Consider the following 19,348-nt stretch of genomic DNA (forward strand, 5'->3'; position numbering starts at 1 on the left):
AAACGTTGGAGGAGGGTCTGCAGCGGGGAGTCCTATTTTGAGTGAAAGGATTGTATTCATGTTCTGTAGAAAATAAACCCTTTAAAGTTATCTAGTGATTTCGTATTTATTGACTTTTTATCATTCAAGCAATTTTAAGCCTTTATCTCTGTAATGTTCTTCCCTATTTGTGGATATTCTCGAGTGAAATAGACGAGGCCACCTAGGGAACACATGAAGTTACGTAGGAGCAGTGATGAGAATGAAATGACTAATAAGATTAGAAAGACATTAATAATGTTAATATTAGCAGTAAATTTGTGTACTTTATTATGATAACTATACTGCTATGTACATGATATAATGTTAATGTGTTAATATGTTTTAAATGTGTTTGTGTGCTGTCCTTATACCGTGTCTAGGTCAGTCTCCCCGGCGCGCGCGCACAGACATATATAGTCAAATCGGAGCAGCGAGCCATAAGATCTGTTATGACGTCACGTTCAGAGTTCTATAAGTTTCCTGATGGTATGCTTGACGGTTGTTCCCTTTATGACGCCGCGAATGTCGAGGTTTTTAAACGTTGTGTTATCTGAGCTGGCCTCTGTATTCATTTGAACGGAGTAGTATTTAATCATTGGTCTATCTAACCTTTTCATGTGGTTAGTTTCTTTGTTTGTTCATCTGTCGTGTTTAAGAATGGACACTGAAATAATATATCCAGATATGTGTACAGCTGCTGTGTGACAATGTAAACTTAAAAAACCCCAACATTTCCATGTCTAGAGAAGAGGGTGCGTTCTTTAAAAATTAAATCATAATGATGATGCTGTTAAACAGTTCAGAAGCTCCGTGTATTGTCCTTGATACGTGAAAACTAGACAATGCACAGTAATAACACTGATGAGCTGCGTCGGTGTAAAATAGCCCAAACCCACCTTCTGTTTCAGGCGGCGTTGTGTTGGATGGAGCTTGACTGCCCTCGTGTGTCCAAACTCGGGAACGGCAGTTTCCCAGAAGGGGTATTCTGTTCCAAGTTTGTGGTAGTTGGCCAAGAAATATTACATGGAGACGTGAGGCTGCAGTGGAAGCCCTGAAGGTTCTGGTACATGTGAGCATTGAAGGAGAAGTGCCTTTTGAGCTTCATCGCTACATCACTGGGCAGATAGGAAGTGGCATTTGCAAAATGATGGATGAATTTGAGGTCAATATTCAAGTGCCTGCTCCTGAGCTCCAGTCCGACATAATTTCCGTTACAGGCCTTGCCACTCACCTGGACCATGCTAAAGAAAGGCTTCTTGAGCGCATCAAAGAGCTGCAGGCTGAACAGGAGGATTGGGCTCTCGGTCAACTTGAAGCTCCTATCACTGTGGATCCCAAATATCATCCCAAGATCATTGCTCGCAAGGGTGCCATAATCACCCAGATCCATACTGACCATGATGTCAACATCCAGTTCCCTGAGAAATATGACGAGAACTAGGACCAGATCAGCATCACCGGCTATGAGCAGAATGCTATAGCAGCATGTGATGCTATCCAAGGCATTGTTGATGAACTGGAGGAAATTATATCTGAGGACATTACCTTGGACAGCAGAGTTCATGCTTGCATTATTGGTGCTCGTACCAAGGGTATCCACAAAATCATGGATGAATTTAAAGTTGATCTTCGGTTTCCTCAGAGCGGAGCTGCAGATCCCAATTTGGTTACTGTAACTGGCCGTCCAGAGATGGTTGATGAAGCCATAGATCATCTCCTGAACTTGGAACAGGAATGTATGGCTGATGTGGTGGAAAATGAGGCCAAGATGGCCTACATGAAGCCATCGGGCACTGCAGCAGCCAACCCTGAGGAACCCCGTGGGCCCTCCAAATAATTATTGTATACTTTACCTATCTTTGTAATGTTCTTCCCTATTTGTGGATATTCTCGAGTGAAGTAGATGAGGCCACGTAGGGAACACATGAAGCAGTGATGAGAATGAAATTTCTAATAACATTAGAAATACATTAATATTTTCATATTACAAATCAATTTGTGTACTTTAACATTATAAAATATACATAGCAGTATATTTATCAATTAAATTTTTATTTATTTGTATAGCGCTTTTACAATAGACATTGTCTCAAAGCAACTTTACAGAAATATCAAACTATTTATCATCATCATCATCATCATCATCATGTGTGAATATGCTTTAAATGTGTTGGTGTGCTGTCTGTATACCGTGTCTCTTTCCGTCTGTCTGGCCAGCGCGCGCACATATATAGTGAAATCGGAGCAGCGTTCAGAGTTCTAGACCTGTCCTGGTGGTATGCGTGACCATTTCCCCCGTTTATGACGCCGCGAATGTCGAGTTTTTAAACGCTGTGGTGTCTGAACAGGCCTCTGTATGCATTTGAACGGAGTTGTATTAAATCATTGCTGTATCTAACCTTTGCATTTTGTTAGTTTATGTAGCGTGTTTTAATAATGGACATTGTCACAAAGCAGCTGTACAGATATCTGGATATATTATTTCAATGTAAACTTACAAACAACATTTCCATGTCAAGAATCGAGGGTATGTTCTTTAAAAATGTAATAATAATAATAATAATAATAATAATAATAATAATAATAATAATGCTGGTAAACAGTTCAGAAGCTCCGTGTACTGTTTTTGATATGTCAAAACTAGAGAACGCAGGCCAAGAGAGTGACCATCATGCCCAAGGATATTCAGCTGGCCCGGCGTATTCGCGGAGAACGCGCTTAAACCACAACTCCGTCTAATATACACAAAGGCTCTTTTAAGAGCCACTTCACCGTCTCAGAAAACAGCTAATTTTCTTTCTTGGGCAGTTTGAATATTTAGAACGTGGTACAGAGAGAAGGGGACATTATATATATATATATATATATATATATATATATATATATATATATATATATATATATATATATATATATATATATATATATAGTTAGATTTCCAAGTATCTCATGGAATCTCATATTTATGTCTTCAGATCTCCGTCAGCCCTTTCAGCCTGTTCTACAATTATTTACTTCTATTAACTTTTAGTTCTGTGCTGCTATGAGCTAGAAGGTGTGGTTTTTCTCAGAGCGTTTGAGATCTGGGGAGCCTAAGTGAACACACACGGACACATGCATGCTCACGGAGACGTCCGAGTTTATTCATGCAAACCAAGAGTATTTATACACATTGATAAGAAGCAGTGCGTGGACAGTTTCTACTGGTGCAGGGGCCAGACAGATTTAGACAAAACACACAGCATCCAGGGTCATACTACAAAATAAGTCTACTATAATAAAGATGGCAAGTGATCAGTTTATTCAAAGAGGTAATTAAATTATTCATCATAGGTATTTGATAGCAGTTCATAATATAAGAGAGTACATGATATAAGAGAATTTCCTTTCATATATATATATATATATATATATATATATATATATATATATATATATATATATATATATATATATATATATATATATATATATATATATATATATATATATATGCTTTATATTTCTATCAACATGGGGGGGGGGGGGGGGGGGGGGGGTTATAGAAATGTTTATTATTCGTTATTAATGAGTGAACTTTATTCTAATAAATATACTGCTATGTATATTACATAATGTTTGTTTTTTAGATGATGAACAGTGCAGAAGAGCCGTGTATTGTCCTTATGTGAAAACTAGACAATGCACAGTAATAACGCCGCTGAGCTGTGTCTGTGTACAGTAGCCCAAATCTTCCTTCTGTTCCAGGCGGCGTTGTGTCTTGTGCTGGATGGAGCTTGACTGCCCTCGTGTGTCCACCCTCGGGAACGGCAATTTCCCCAGAAGCGGTATTCTGGGTAAGAAATCTGACATGATATTACTATTAATCTCTGTCTTCTTTTTTAACCCGTTCAGGATAATTATCGTTGTAATGTAATAATGTATGATACATTACCTTAATCTTTGAAATTTCAACTAATATTAGAAATACATTTCTATTCTCATCGCTGCTCCTATGTAAATTAATGCGTTCCGTAGGTGGCCTCATCTATTGCACTGGAGAAGATCCACAAAGGCAAGGCAAATTTATTTGTATAGCACATTTTCAGCAACAGGGTAATTCAAAGTGCTTTACATAAAAGCAACACAAAGCAACATTTAAAAAGAAGACATTAAAAAGAGTTCATACACATTATATAAAATAAATTTTAAAAAAAGTAATAATAAAAACAAACAAATAAAAAACAGGTTAAAACAGATTAAAAAGGTTACAGTGCAGCATAAGATATTAATTAAAATACCTTGATGATTGATTTAAAAGCAGCAGCAAAAAGAAAATTCTTCAGTCTTGATTTAAAAGAACTGACAGTTTTGGCAGATCTGCAGTTTTCTGGGAGTTTGTTCCAGATATGTGGAGAATAAAAACTAAATGCTGCTTCTCCACATTTAGTTTTGACTCTGAGAACAGAAAGCAGACCTGTTCCAGATGACCTCAGAGGTCTGGATGGTTCATAAGGTACCAGTAGATCAGAAATATATATTGGACCCAAACCATTCAGTGCTTTATAAAACAGGGATATAGAATTCCAGAAAGACTCAACAACATGCACATAGTATTTTGTAATTGCCTGTATATACACCTCATAATGTGGTGTAAATACACTACACAATATTTATACACAAAGTTACACACATTATGATGCTATTTTTTCTAATCAGATATGTGTAATCCTTTTTGTATCTAATTTCTTGAAAAGTACACAAGTACTCATTTTCCAACATTATGTGGCAAGATACAATTAAAGCATATAACATACCGCATGCTTTAACAAATCCGTAATTAAACAAGCTTCAATAATGTGGATGTTAGATTCTGGTCTATGGAATTCGCATGACGAATCTTATGAATGACAGACAACAATTATATAGTTTAACAAACTCCATGAATATTTTTAATAAACATGCATGAATTTTAGTAAATGCAGACGAAGTTAAAAGCTGAAAAATGACATTCAATATTGTAACACACAAAATAGCCAGATATAGTTCCTATGTATTGCTAATCAAAGAAAAAAATTATTAGTCAGACATCAAACCCAATGGAATTCTCCGTATATTCAAGCTCATTAGAATTGTACTGTTTGGAGGCTGTCACGCGAGGGAGAGGAATGAGATTACAAGATTGAATCTGAACTGGACTCAGGCCCAATTCTTGCAGGACGCACTGGAGATCCCATGTAGCTCTGCTGTGAACAGACAGTGGATTATCTGAATATATGGCATTTCATTTCATTGTTATATACTTGTACTATATGATGCAGTCTGAACCAACAATTTCGGAAACAGTAAAACTACAGACATTAGCTACACATTCCTGATCGCAAGAAAGTGAACCACAATTCACTCATAATTTGAAACCTCCAAATCAATCATCAATATTCACAAAAGGTTTGGAGCATGTATGCACTTTCAGTTATATGCATAGTGGAAAGGTTTTTGCTTTTCAAAGGGATATAAAAACTAATGAGTCAGTCAACAGTGTTACACAATGGCACATTTGTATGAATGAGAAAAGAAAAAGAACCACAGAAGTTGTAGATTTAAATTCTAACCTTCATCATAAACACTCAATGTGTTTCTTGACACTTTTCCTGCCTGGGGCATTTTTTAGGTAGCTGCCGATGGCCTCTCTGCAACCGGCAACAGTATATTCACGTCCATGTGCTTGTTCGGCAATATCTGTAACATAAATATCAACAAAAACATTCAGCCTTGGAATGCAATAACAGAGAAAATGTCCGTTTTCTGAAGGCAAGACTTTCTTCTCAAGAGTTTGCAAAGGAGGCATATACTGTCATGTACCGTAATTTCCAGACTATAAACCGCTACCTTTTTCACACGCTTTGAACACTGCGGCTTAAACAATGATGCGGCTAATTTATGGATTTTTATGGGCTAACGAGCTTCATGCCGCCAAAACATTTAGCCTTGTCACATCGGACCAATGAAATTACCGAACAGGTCACAGTGGACCAATGAAACTGTTCGAATTAAATCAAACACACTCACACTAAATTCTTCAGATCAGTCATTTGCGCTTCATGCACACACCCTCATCATGGAAAACACACGAAGAAATGCATTTGATGCAGCTTTCAAGTTAAAGGCGATCGATCTGGCTGTTGAAGAAGGAAATAGAGCTGCTGCACGTAAGCTTGGCACACACTGTTCAGGAAAAAAGCATTTAAGGTACGTATTTAATTAAAAGTTTAAAAAATCTATTTGTGTAACATCTTTCTGTGTAAATATCTCACGTTACAACGTGGACACCTGCGGCTTATAGACAAGTGCGGCCTATATATGTACAAAAATTTTTTTCTTTTTAAAGTTAGTGGGTGCGGCTTATATTCAGGTGCGCTCAATAGTCCGAAAATTACGGTATACATTTTTTATCCTTCATACTCACAGTGTACAAGGCCATACACTTCATCCTGATCAGTCAAAGCCAGCTTCCCACCTTTTGACGCTTTCAACGAAAACATACACCACAGACTGTTCTCCCCGATTCTTTGGAGAATGGAGCGAACTGTCTCTCCGATGCTGCTCCGCCTCATCGTCTTCAAGTAAGCACGCTACAAGAAATTCAAATAAAAAAATCTCTGGAATACATGGTCCAACATAAGATACAATTCCATCATTTAGGATTGTATGACAATTTTGATATTATGATCAAAAACTTCAGTTCATGTAAACATATAGATTTATTATTCTGAGATTTATTATTATTGAGTCAAATTCCAGGTGAACATTAAAAAGTTTGACTTACAAAACAGTTGAAGTTTTTCGCTATTCTTCAGTTGTTGTTTATTGTTGTTATTGTTCAGTTGCAAACATACAGCTCTGTATCATCAGCATAACAGTGGAAGTTCATTCCATGTTTACGAATAATTTGACCTAGAGGTAGCATATACAAAGTAAAAAGCAGTGGGCCTCAAACAGAACCTTGTGGAACACCAAATTTAACCTCGGTATGCGTGGAGAAGTCTCCATTTACATCTACGAACTGAACTGATAACGATCGGTCTAATAAGACCTGAGGCAGGAGAGGACTGTTCCCTTAATGCCAACATTTTCTAATCTATCAAGGAGAATAGTGTGATCTATAGTATCAAAAGCTGCACTAAGGTCAAGTAACACAAGCAACGAGACACAACCCTGATCAGAGGTCAGTAGAAGGTCATTTACTACTTTAACTAACGCTCTCTCTGTGCTATGATGAGGTCTAAATCCTGACTGATACATTTCATGAATGTTGTTCCTATGTAAGTACGAGCATAACTTTGCTGTGTACAACCTTTTCTAAGATCTTGGAGATGAAGGGGAGATGTGATATTGGTCTATAGCTGGACAGTTGAGACGGGTCAGTCAGGTTTTTTAATCAGGGTTTTAATAACTGCTAGTTTAAGTGATTTAGGTACATAGCCAGTGCTAAGGGAAGAGTTGATTATATTTAAAAGTGGTTCAATTACTCCTGGACAAATCTTTTTAAGATACATGTAGGCACAGGATCTAGTAAGCAAGTTGATGAATTTGCTGAAGAGATTAATGAAGCTAGTTTGGTCTCTCTAAGGGGAGTAAAACATTCTAAACATTGATCCGATATTGCTATATTATCATCTACAGGGTGAGTTATAATACTGTCTGGTTTTAATTTAATAGCCTGAATTTCACATCTAATATTTTCAACTTTACCAATGAAAAATTTGATGAAATCTTCACTGCTATGTAATGATTGAGTGTTTCTCTCTGTAGTGATTTTATTCCTAGTAAATTTTGCTACTGTGTTGAATAGAAATCTAGAATTGTTTTTTTATCTCCTATTAAGGTAGAGAAATAGATTTTTCTAGCCTCGCTAAGAGATTTTCTATATTTCAGTAGGCTCTCCTTCCATGCTGTTTGGAATATCACCAATTTGGTTTGATGCCATTTACGTTCTAATTGTCGAGTTGTCTGTTTTAAGGTTCGCGTTTGATCGTTATACCAGGGTGCTAGCTTTTTCTCTCTAATTATTTTTCATTTGAGTGGAGCCACTCTATCTAGCGTGTAGCGGAGTGTTGACTCCAAGCTTTCAGTCGCCTGATCGAGTTCTGTGGGATCAGACGGTGATCCAAATATAATTGATGTCTCTGGGAGGTTATTTATGAAGCTCGGTGCAGTAGCTGATGTGAAAGTACGTTTTACACGGTAGCGGAGGTGGAAATATTATGATCAATATGTATTATGAACGAGATAAGATAATGGTCTGAGACAACTTCAGACTGTGGAAAAATTACAATATTTTCTATATTTAATCCGTATGTTAGTATGAGGTCAAGAGTGTGACCACCATTATGAGTAGGTCCGATCACGTTCTGATTAATCCCTACTGCATCTAAGATGGACACAACCGCTATTCTCAGAGGGTCTTCCAGGTTATCAAAATGAATATTGAAATCACAGACGATTAATGCTTTATCTACAGAAACAACCAGGTTTGAGATAAAGTTTGCAAATTCACTAAGAAATTCAGTATATGGCCCTGGGGGTCGGTAAATAATAATTAGTGGAATTTACTTATTTTTAGTGGCTACATAAGTTATGCTGGTATAAAGAATTTCAAAAGAATTAAATTTATGACTAGGTTTTTGTGTGACGCCTAGATTTTGACTATGGATGAGACCAACACCTCCTCCTCTACCAGTTGAACGAGGCTGATGTACATAACTGTATCCAGGAGGACTGGCTTCATTTAATGCTAGGTACTCGTTTGGTTTAATCCAAGTCTCCGTTAAACACATTAAATTACATCCCTGATCAGTAATGATTTCGTTAACAATAAGAGCCTTAGACGCAAGAGATCTAATGTTTAATAGTCCTAGCTTCAGATTAAAGGTGCTGGATATGCATTCAGTATGATCTAATTTTAGGTTAATTAGGTTACTAAAACAAACATTCTGAAATTGTCTATGTATTTGTATAGCTCAGGGAACAGACACAGTCTCCATAGTATGTACTACAGGTGTTAAACTATTAATTGAACATTGCTTATGATGAACATTATTGTAGGAAGATGTGCTTACGGTAGGCAGTCACTTGGTTTGTAGTGTCTTGGAGATGTTGTCTGACAGCAGTTCCGCTCCGAAGCTGCTGGAGTGCAGGCCATCAGGACGAAACAACCTAGGACGCTCCCAGAACAGATTCCAGTTATTAACAAACAGCAGATTCCTGTTAATTACACCAAGAAACTAACCAATCATTTAATGCTAGAAGTCTACTGAACTTTTCAGCTCCACATCTGTATGAGGGAAGAGGTCCAGAGACGATGATCTTCGCGGTGGGTGATCTGCCTCGTACCGTCTCGATCAGGCTGGCGAAGTCCCTCTTCAGAACCTCCGTCTGCCGAAGCCTGATGTTTGCCCCCGCATGCGGCACGACTGCTCCAATGCACTCGTCCTTCTTCAGGATTCCTGGTAGCTGCTCAGCGACATCAAGGACACAAGCAAAAGAAAAACTGTGTGTGCACCTTACCCTTTGTTGAAGCGACGCGGACATTTCGCACAATGTAGTTCCCAACGATTGCACAGGATCAATCTTATTTTGTTAAGAGCATTAATATTTTGTAGATTCAGCAAGGGGTATGTAAACTTCCGACCGCAACTGTGTACCCACCCAGCTACCAAGCACACACACACACAAATTCCACCATTTAAAAACAGCAAGGATTTTTTTAAAAACAATTTTTTATAAACAATTAAAAATAAACTACAGTAGGAACATTTTAACAAATACCACAAAAACACCACAGTTAAAACACTACATACCTTCCTTTTGCAAAAGACTTCTCTTGCACTCACACTCTTGATCTGATGCCAGCTGGAGCCACCTCTTCATGGTCCTCTCGACCTCCATCTCTGCAGCGTTAGCCGTAAAGAGGTTTCTATGAACTTTGGAATAAAGCAATACATATCATACAGTCATTATGAATCTTAAGCATTAACTATGCTTATACCATGGTCACTGTGAATACTGGATTCTGATTGGCTGGAAGGTGTGCATTATAACCGTTTATTGCACAGGGAGTTCCCGTCAGATTGATCACCGTAATCATTTCTATATCAATGCGCAGCCTACATGCACACACACGCAGACACTTGAGCATACAGAGACATTCATATGAACAGACACATCTTGCCAGCGCTTTCTGCAACTTTAACAATAAAAATAGCTTTGCTGGTGAAAAGCTACATGATATTTCTCAGCAACGAGGTGGTACCATCACTGTTTCTGAAGTAATTCAACTTTTAGTTTTACTACACTACTGCTGCGCAACACTGACTGCTGAGAGGCACCTATGATGCACGTAATTCATACACGCTTGATCTCTCTCTCTCTCCTTCTCTCTCTCTCTGATAGATATCTGTCAATTCATTCAAATAAATGCAATCTCATCACACTACTTTATCTCTGTGTCTGATTTATAATGGGCAAAATTCCAGATCTAACGACCTAACTAATAGAAATTAACGATCATTTTAAACTTCTAATCAAAGTTTGCACTTCTAAACCAATGACAGCTTTAACATTATTAATTGTGGAAAGACCATGGTATAGGCGGGGTAATCCATGGCTAGGTGTGCATTAAACGATTTGAACGAGTGGATCATTTCCTCCACATCATGCACTAAAATCGTTTAATGCACATCTAGCCGTGGATTACCCCTTACATATCATCTGAGAGAGACAGCTAATTCTGTATGTAAACAGATATACTTACCAATCACGACCTCTCCGAGTTGGAGAGCGGACAGTGAAGTCTTTCTATTGATTCCCCTCCAATTGAGGTTCTTTTCCAGGGAGTTAGTAATCACCAATATGCACCAGGTGCAGTTGAGCACATCCGCCCTGTCAATAAGCTCCAACCAGTTTACCTGAAACTGAGGATTCTTAAAACAATAATATAATATAAAATAATATAATATATAAAATTAATAAGCATGTATTGCCTCGTCAAAAGTGTCAGTGCTTCTCACTACTTCTGCAGTTACCCTGCCCTGTGTGTTTTCCATGTTTTCCTCCTCTACCAAAGATTAGGTCATAACTGTTCCCTCATATCAAAGTGGTGTTCAATGTTGTGCTTTGAGTACGAGTGTGTCACCTTGAGAAAACAAACACTCTCAGTAGCTGTGTAATTGTGCAAGCAGTTGTTAACAAAAAAAAGAGAAAAAATTCTCACCAGATTTTGCTTGTAATCTGGGCTCTGTTGCATCCTTCGCTCCAGACTACACAGTTGAGGAAGGTCTTGCAGGGGCAGTAAATCTTCATCAATATCCAAAGGCTGCACCTGGACCTCCTGTAGTTGAAGCAATCTCAGTGGTTTGTTGGTCCAGCACCATCTCTAATTTAGTTAACACCTCCCTCAGCATGGCTATGGTAAAGAAGTTAACAATATTTACAAATGATACACACTACAAAACTGTACAACTCCATCCTCAGTCTTATTCCTAACCTACACAATTCCAGTAAGATGGCTGAGTGGAAATCATGGTTAATTAATACCTACAAAAGAAAGTCAATCAGAAAGCAGAAGAATACGCTCACATGGCATATCGTCCACTCTTTCCAGACTCTGTGAAAGAGTCTAAAATATTGACTATATTGCCAAATTCTACAATGTTTCATGAAAAATACAACTTTGAATATGCTCTCAAAGCATGAGGGAATAGCAATAGCGATGTGCTGAACAAATATCTGCATATTTTACACCTTGGTGGTCTTTACCCAGACACTTCCACGTCTGACTGGAGGTCTGGCCAGGTCCTGCCCTCTTTATCGCTGTCTTTAAAATACAGTTGCATTTAAACATTATTCAATCCCTTCAGGATCACTCAAAGAGACAAAAAATTAGTATATTGCTAGACTAAGGCTAAGAATTGCACATAAGAAATACAGTGTTGAGCCGAACAACAGGTCTGTTATACTGCCAAGTGGACAATATAATCTAATAACAGGACACAGCATGCTGCAAACTGTGTGGGTTTTCTGACACAACATATTAAAAAAGTTAAATAAAAAGTAGTAAAACAGGAAAGGGGAGGAATAAACTAGGAGTTTATCTTATTTGTACAGCAATTAAAAAAGCTTTATAAAAAAAAAGTGTCGAGCTGCCTCTTAAGCTAAATTAGCTAGCCGGCTAGCTAGCTGCTAGTACGCCATCTGATGTTCTCGTCACAATCACACATACCATTGAAAAGATTTTTAAAAAACATTTTCTCCATGACATTTTAAATATCAAACAACATTGTAGACTGAAATTACTCAATTAAATTACTTACCTTCTTCAGCTGAAATGATTCCTCTTGAAAACGAAGAATGACTGCAGCCTCGAGTATCCTAACTGATTTAACCGTCAAAAGTGTTTTCCAGGCGGCTGAGCTCCTTAATTTTAGCTGTGGCCCGTCTGTGACTTAACGAACTCGAAAAAGCAGATACACACCGCTACACAGAGTATGGACCTGCCGCAAGTACACCTGCTTTCAGCTGAGATTGGCCCACATAGCAAAAACCGTCTGTCAGCGAGAAGTGGTGTGAACGGTCAGCAGGGCTCTGGGCAATTACCTTTTCACCGATACCAGCATTGAGCTGACAGTGGCGCATTTCTACCAGAATCGGCCCAAATGTGCTTGCTATCTGGGAACTGTTCATCGCCCGATGTAACGGCCGAATGTTCCAAAAAAGTCTAAGCTTTTTACCAAATAAATGTAAAGTAACAATTTCATCAATGAGAACTCTTCAACGCCCAGGGAAAAAATCAGCGATGATCGGCCTGGAGCTGGCCAGAGTCTGTGCGACATGACGCTCCCGCCCCGGGCTATGTCTGAGTGCTTTCCCCGCTGCACGGAGCGCCGTCCATATAATTTTGGACACTTAAAAATATTCGCTTAAAAATTCTCTTCGAAACTATTATGATATATTATATATATGGCAATGTAGCTCAGTTAGTTAGTGTGTGGTGGTAAGAACGCCAAGGTCGCTGGTTAGAATCTCAGGGCTGATTACATTTTTGGATCTTCTAGAACTCAATTAAAAATCTTCTATTGTAGCACTACTTGCAGTGTTCTCTGCTTGATATATTGCTTTGCTTGTATTTTCTCATTTGTAAGTCTGGTGAAGGATACGGGAATGAGCACAGACGCGGCCAAATAAAAAAATAAAGGAAAAAATATATAATAATAATAAAAAATTTAAAAATAAAAACATGGATTCCATGCTGCAGCAACTAATGGAGGCCAGCCTCCAGCAGCTGACGATAACATCTGCAGCAGCCGATAAGCGAGCAGAAACGTACAGGTTCCACGTGAACCTGTTGAAGAGGTGAAAAATGCTCCTCACACTACTGCCACCCAGGTGCTGAACAGACAGTCATTTCAGCACCACTGTTGTCGACTGCAGCAGAGCATGAGGTGGGGAAATAGAGCACAAATTGCGGCAGATAAACACTGCAACTCCTCACCCTCTCAGAGAAGACTGGAGAGGATAAAAGGGCATCACAACCTCAGCAGCTTGAGCAGCTTTTGTCTACGTGTCTATGCTGATCAATTCGGTCCTATGTCTTGCAGATGACGATGATGACAGCAATTCTCTCCCCCCCACTACCTACGCTTCCTTCGCACTCTGCTACCGACCTACACCACTCTGCCTGGCCCATAGCGACCACACTCCTCTCTAACACCTCCCTCACAGACTGCTGCCCCAGGACAGAGTGTCCCATGACCCTTCTGCATTCCCATGCTACAAAATAAAAGCTCTCTTAACCAGTCTCACTCTGTCTGTGTTCCACCTGCCGCTGCTGCTACACTATAAAACATTCAACCTTTCGTTCTTGAGATGTCACACTAAACAAGAATCTCATGCAAAAGCAAGGACACACAGAAGCATGGAATGATGGCAAAAACGTAGCTAGCCAAAAAAAAACAATAAAGGGCCTTGAGTTCCTAAACATGAAACTGCTGTGACCTCTTATATTTTTGGATCAATTCCAAATACTAATCGAGTCATCTGCTGGTTACAACAACTATATAGTCTATAGAATTCCTACAAACATTCAACCACTGGTTGAGATATTGCATTAATGAGAACCTCAGATGGATGGACAGACTTAGTGGTGGAGGAATAAAAAATAAATAAAAGGTCTGCATAAATACTAAACTCAGACACACTTACCTAACGTTATGGTGTGTAGTAATGACCAACTAGTGTTATCTACTTAGTAAATCTGAGAAAGTTATGTTTTAATAATTTTACTGTCCCATAGTTCTTCATTTTAAACACTTTTCTTGTTGATACTTACAAACGAGTAACCATTTCCTTCAGACTACTCACCTTTCACGACTTCTTTTTGCCTGCCTTCTTCATTTGTAGACGCGTTTAAAAAATGTGCATGTTCATGATATATCTATGCAACTCTACAAGTATCGGCACCCTATCTGCCTCTCTTTCTTTTTTAAAACTAGTTAGTAATATTCATTGCCATATCATAAGTAATTAGAAAAAATTAGTCTATGGTGTCATCTGGTGACAAATTGAGCATGCTTTAGCTACTTTCCCTAAAAAGAGTTGTGAAAGCTGGTTGACATGCTGTAGCGCAGTAAGGGAGTGATGGCTGCATGGACAGGAGTTGTGAACAGTGCTCACCCTACACTCGGGACAGCTGACTGAGGGGACAGAGTTGGAGTCCTGAGGACACTCCAGAGAGCAGAGACACTCCACACAGAAGAGCACATGGGGCAGCCTCCCCACAACCTCACCCTCTGTAAACAGCAATAAAACCACCAAAAAACATCAAGTTCACTTATTTATGAAGCTAAACATCACATAGGGAAATTTCCCCCACTGCTCTTCTTAACATTTCACATGGCTAACATTTGCTGTGTGGAATTTGGTTATTTATCATTTTTAAGAAACCACGCTGCAAAAAAAAAAAAAAGAAAGAAAAGAAAATTAAGCTTTAATGCAAGACGTTAGCTAGCTAGCCAACTAAACTCAAGCTAACTCGAAGGCCATGTTTATCAATTAAGTCTCACTGTTTAACTTTAAAACGCTCACATTGAGGATGTAGTCTGCTAATTGTCAAAGGTTCACTAGCTAATTAGGTTAATTAGGTGTGTTCTGAAACCACATTGCATTCAGCGCATTCAGCAGTGTGTAACCAAGATGCGTCCGGAAAATACTTGTATAAGTAAACACAGAGAATTTGTTTAAAACATTTTTTTACCAGACAACGTGTACGGTAAGCCACAATTATTACATGCCACTGTAGCGTCCATTATGATGCTTTTTCACCGCGCACTTCACTTCCTTCAGTGACGGAAAGCACTGGCTCTTTTAAGTGAACCGAATCCTTTGGCTTAGCTCTTCAATATGAGTCGATTCCTTCGGCTTCCGTACGGATCACTGCCATTTTTCTGAATCAGATTCAGAATCAGTTTTATTGGTCAAGTATGCTCGCACACTCAAGCAGGGATATGTATCATGCTATATAATTTAGCTAACAAACTGTCACCAAAGTAGCCGTGATGTGAAAACATGTAAACAGATGGGGGGGATGTAAAATAAATGAATAGATTTAAAGTGCATTACATTTATTCACTTAGCGGATGCTTTTATCTAAAGCGACTAACAAATGAGAAAAATACAAGCAAAGCGATATATATCTAGCAGAGAACAATACAAGTAGTACCAGTAGTAACAAGTAAGAACTGTTCAACTGAGTTAGATATTTTATTTATTTCATTCCTACAAAAACTAAATTCTAACACTGAAAATTCGTTTTTTTTAAAAAAGGAGGGAGATATTTGAAAGATTAGGCTTTTAAAAACATCAGCAAATTTACATATAATTAGCTGCTTTCATTCAATTCAATTTATTTTGTAATTACTAAAAAAAAGATATCACAATACCAGGTGGATGGTGGCTTAACGGTTAGCACGTTCGCCTCACTCCAGGGTCGGGGGCTCGATTCCCACTGCGGCCCTGTGTGTGCGGAGTTTTCATGTTCTCCCCGTGCTGTGGGGGTTTCCTCCGGGTACTCCGGTTTCCTCCCCCAGTCCAAAGACATGCATGGTAGGCTGATTGGCATGTCTAAAAGTGTCCGTAGTGTATGAATGGGTGTGCGAGTGTGTATGTGATTGTGCCGTAATGGATTGGCCTGTCCAGGATATACTTGTGCCCGATGCTCCCTGGGATAGGCGCCAGGTTCCCCGTGACCCTGAAGGATAAGTAGTATTGAAGATGGATGGATGGATGGATGGATATCACCTTACCTACAACATCATAGAAAAGTGTATTGTGACCTAATTTATCGCAATATCTATAACCAATTTATGGTTGTTGTTGTTTTGTTGTGTTTACATAGTTAATATTAACTAGCCTAGATAAACACAACAAAACAACAATAACAACAATAAATTGGAGTTGTTCCTTGTAATATATGACTTATATGTAAAGAATGAAATTGCTAAATGCAAAAAATATGTATAATAAATAATTGTAATCGTTTATACAATAACTGATATGTATATCACAGGTCACAGTGACATTGTATTGAAGATTAAGAATACTCTTTAAGGGCCATGAATGAAGGCCTCTGGAAAGAAACCGTTCTTGTGCCTGGTGTATTGGAAGTTCAAATAAAGTGTGTCCAAGCCGTGTCCAGAAAATATTATGGTCTGGGATGTATTGCCTTCATTGCTTAACTAGTCTCATGTTCAGTGAGAACACATTAAAAAGACCAAATCAGCAGCTGATTTTTTCATATGCATGTGAGGAAACCATGTCCTGCGCTGTGGTTATCTTCTTTAAACATCATTGTAGCCAAGCCTAAATATTCCTACACCTGAGTTTACAAAAAAAAAAAAAAACACACATTATATCATGGTAACTATAACACCAGTCGCATACAAACTAGTAAATGATGTGCCCTTTGTGCTTGTGCTGTTGGATCTTCGATACGAAGGTAAGAAGGTACTGACTTCATATACTGGATAGATAGTGTGGAAACTGAACTGTCACACAGCTGTACAGATTCTACAGAAATACTTTTCATTAGACCTCACTAGTCTTAAGGAATGAATCTCACAAGTTTCTTCTAGTGCACTAAGTAGTACTCTACATACAAAGCCAAGCTTTTCTATAGACTCTAAAGAGATGTGACTTGATAATGAGACCTCTCTGTGCTGATGATTATGATAAAGTCCAAGATAATGATGTGTGCTTTGTATTTAAAAAATGACACAGGAAAATTAGTGTCCATGTCTTTTATCAATAATAATAATAATAATAATAATAATAATAATTGCAAGCATAGTGAAATGCAATGGTATTATTCTACCCAACCATTTGTCACTATATTTTTACTTTACTATATCCTGGCCTGAGTTTACTTTTGATTAAAGGAGTGCTATGCAGCAGTGAGAACAGTGTCGAGAAGCACCTGGAGATGGGGAAGAAGCTCCTGGCTGCCGGACAGCTGGCCGACGCACTTTCCCATTTCCACGCAGCTGTTGGTGAGTCGGTGAGCTTTTCTCAGAAAGTCACCAGCAATCATTTCTTTATTTCTGCAAAAAAAAATATTCTGTCTGAATCTTAAACGACCACTTTCTGACATCCGTGTGTAGACGGTGACCCGAAAAAATACTTGGCCTACTACAGAAGAGCCACCGTCTACCTGGCCACGGACAAGTCTAAATCCGCTTTACCGGATCTAAGCAAAGTCATCGAGTGTCATGATTTCCCCTTGAAGCAGCGTGCTCTAAGCGCGAATGCGCGAGCACCTGCTTTTCCGTTGTTGACAGTAGTGACATCTGGACACGTGTGTTTTGTTTATGTTTCTGTCATGTCTCCTCCCTGTTCTGTCATTGGCTGGGATTTCACGTGTGCCTGTATTGCCCTCAGCAAGTTTAGAGGCTTATCAGTTTAGACGCTGATCATGTCCACATATATACCGCGCGGCTCCCAGCACACAACGCGGAAGATTATCGTAGAGTTAGATTGGTTCGTGTGGTAATAGTCACGGTCCATGTTTAGAGTTAGTTCACGCTGGATTATCCGCTCCCAGTTCCTCGTCATAGTTCATGTTTCTCGTTTAGTTTATCGACCCTGTTTTCCGTGACACGACCTTGATTCATGTTTAACCCTGTGTATGCCTGTTTGCCGATCGCCTGACCTTCGCCTGTTTTGGATCACGTTTTGGATTTGTCTGCCTGTCTCTCTTTTAAAATAAACAACTGTTCATACTGCAATTGCATCCGTCTTATCTCCGCTCCGTCACGATACGTGACATCGAGTTAAACCTGATTTCACATCGGTGAGTTTTACTCCATGATAAGACATGAAAAGAAGATTGACATGCATCATGTTGAAAAGAGTTGGTGGTAACAGGTGATTTGTCACAGGCAAGACTTCAGAGAGGGAGCCTACTGTAACTCTTTGACTTGTCATTAAAGGAAAATTAAGTCATTAAAGGAAAAATCCACCATGAACAACTTGCATATTGATCTTTATAATTAACAGGTGGCATCCAGGATTCATTTTGTAGTGAAAATTTTGAGTTTACTTTTTTAGTTTAGACTTCTTTCATTGACCTGTTGGTCATTTTTCACTTTGGTTTCTTGTATTGCCCACAATCAAGTTTGACAACATGCTAATATTGGTGACAGTAAAATCGCTATCTGTAGATTTCCCCCTGAGCTCCCTCCCCATAAAGAGTCTAGTTTCTAATCATCCCTAATCAAGCACAGCTTCATACGAGTCTTTATTAGCTGAATTAACTGCCGTAGACGGCCTAGACTAAATTAGAGCTGGGACTGATCCCCTGAATCAGAGTTCATCACATCTATGCAGCCATTAAGGACTTTGAAAGTGCTAAGGAGTACAGCGAGAATGACTGTCACCTACCCTTTGGCTTCTTAGGTTGATATTGAAGTGTGTCATGTTTTAATGTGTTCTAAACGGCTGGGCTTGTGTGAACACTAGGATAGCCCAGAAGAAGCTCATTAAAGCCTACAGGGAGTTGTCACAGCAGTGACACCCAGACAACGTCCAGGATCCTGAAGAGAAGAACAAGGCTGAGAAGAAGTTCATAGACATCCCACAGGCCAAGGAAGGTGCTCACTGAGCCAGGTAAACCCTCAATCAGTTTTGTCTGCTAATATAAAAATACCAAGCTAAGCCGTTTTTTGATGTTGGTTTTTGTGTCCATGCTTGAATAGTTTTACATAGATGAGGAATACAGTATATAAGTATGTAAGTACAG

The 19,348-nt window shown here is 38.8% G+C and overlaps 2 long non-coding RNA genes across 19 annotated transcripts; one reads left to right on the forward strand and one right to left on the reverse strand.

Annotated features, from left to right (window-relative positions):
- Positions 1-4,068: 4,068 nt before the first annotated feature.
- Positions 4,069-17,879, reverse strand: LOC108262574 (uncharacterized). Of its 17 annotated transcripts, XR_008395322.1 has the most exons (13): positions 17,741-17,879; positions 17,528-17,651; positions 15,996-16,358; positions 14,731-14,846; positions 12,372-12,605; positions 11,273-11,464; positions 10,814-10,973; positions 9,861-9,983; positions 9,120-9,513; positions 6,827-6,954; positions 6,467-6,632; positions 5,613-5,739; positions 4,069-5,246 (listed from the first exon to the last, which is right to left on the reverse strand). It is a non-coding gene; the product is annotated as an uncharacterized LOC108262574 (long non-coding RNA). The 17 variants fall into 17 exon arrangements; XR_008395325.1 differs by lacking the exon at positions 12,372-12,605 and having other exon boundaries at positions 17,762-17,877; XR_008395321.1 differs by lacking the exons at positions 15,996-16,358; positions 17,528-17,651; positions 17,741-17,879 and adding exons at positions 11,801-11,875; positions 15,311-15,440.
- Positions 15,235-19,192, forward strand: LOC128631142 (uncharacterized). 2 transcript variants are annotated; one of them, XR_008395330.1, is made up of 4 exons: positions 15,235-15,325; positions 17,490-17,600; positions 17,712-18,400; positions 19,069-19,192. It is a non-coding gene; the product is annotated as an uncharacterized LOC128631142 (long non-coding RNA). The 2 variants fall into 2 exon arrangements; XR_008395329.1 differs by lacking the exon at positions 17,712-18,400 and having other exon boundaries at positions 19,069-19,186.
- Positions 19,193-19,348: the final 156 nt, after the last annotated feature.

Source organism: Ictalurus punctatus, unplaced genomic scaffold (genome assembly GCF_001660625.3).
Source record: "Ictalurus punctatus breed USDA103 unplaced genomic scaffold, Coco_2.0 tig00005161, whole genome shotgun sequence".
NCBI classification, from domain to species: domain Eukaryota; kingdom Metazoa; phylum Chordata; class Actinopteri; order Siluriformes; family Ictaluridae; genus Ictalurus; species Ictalurus punctatus.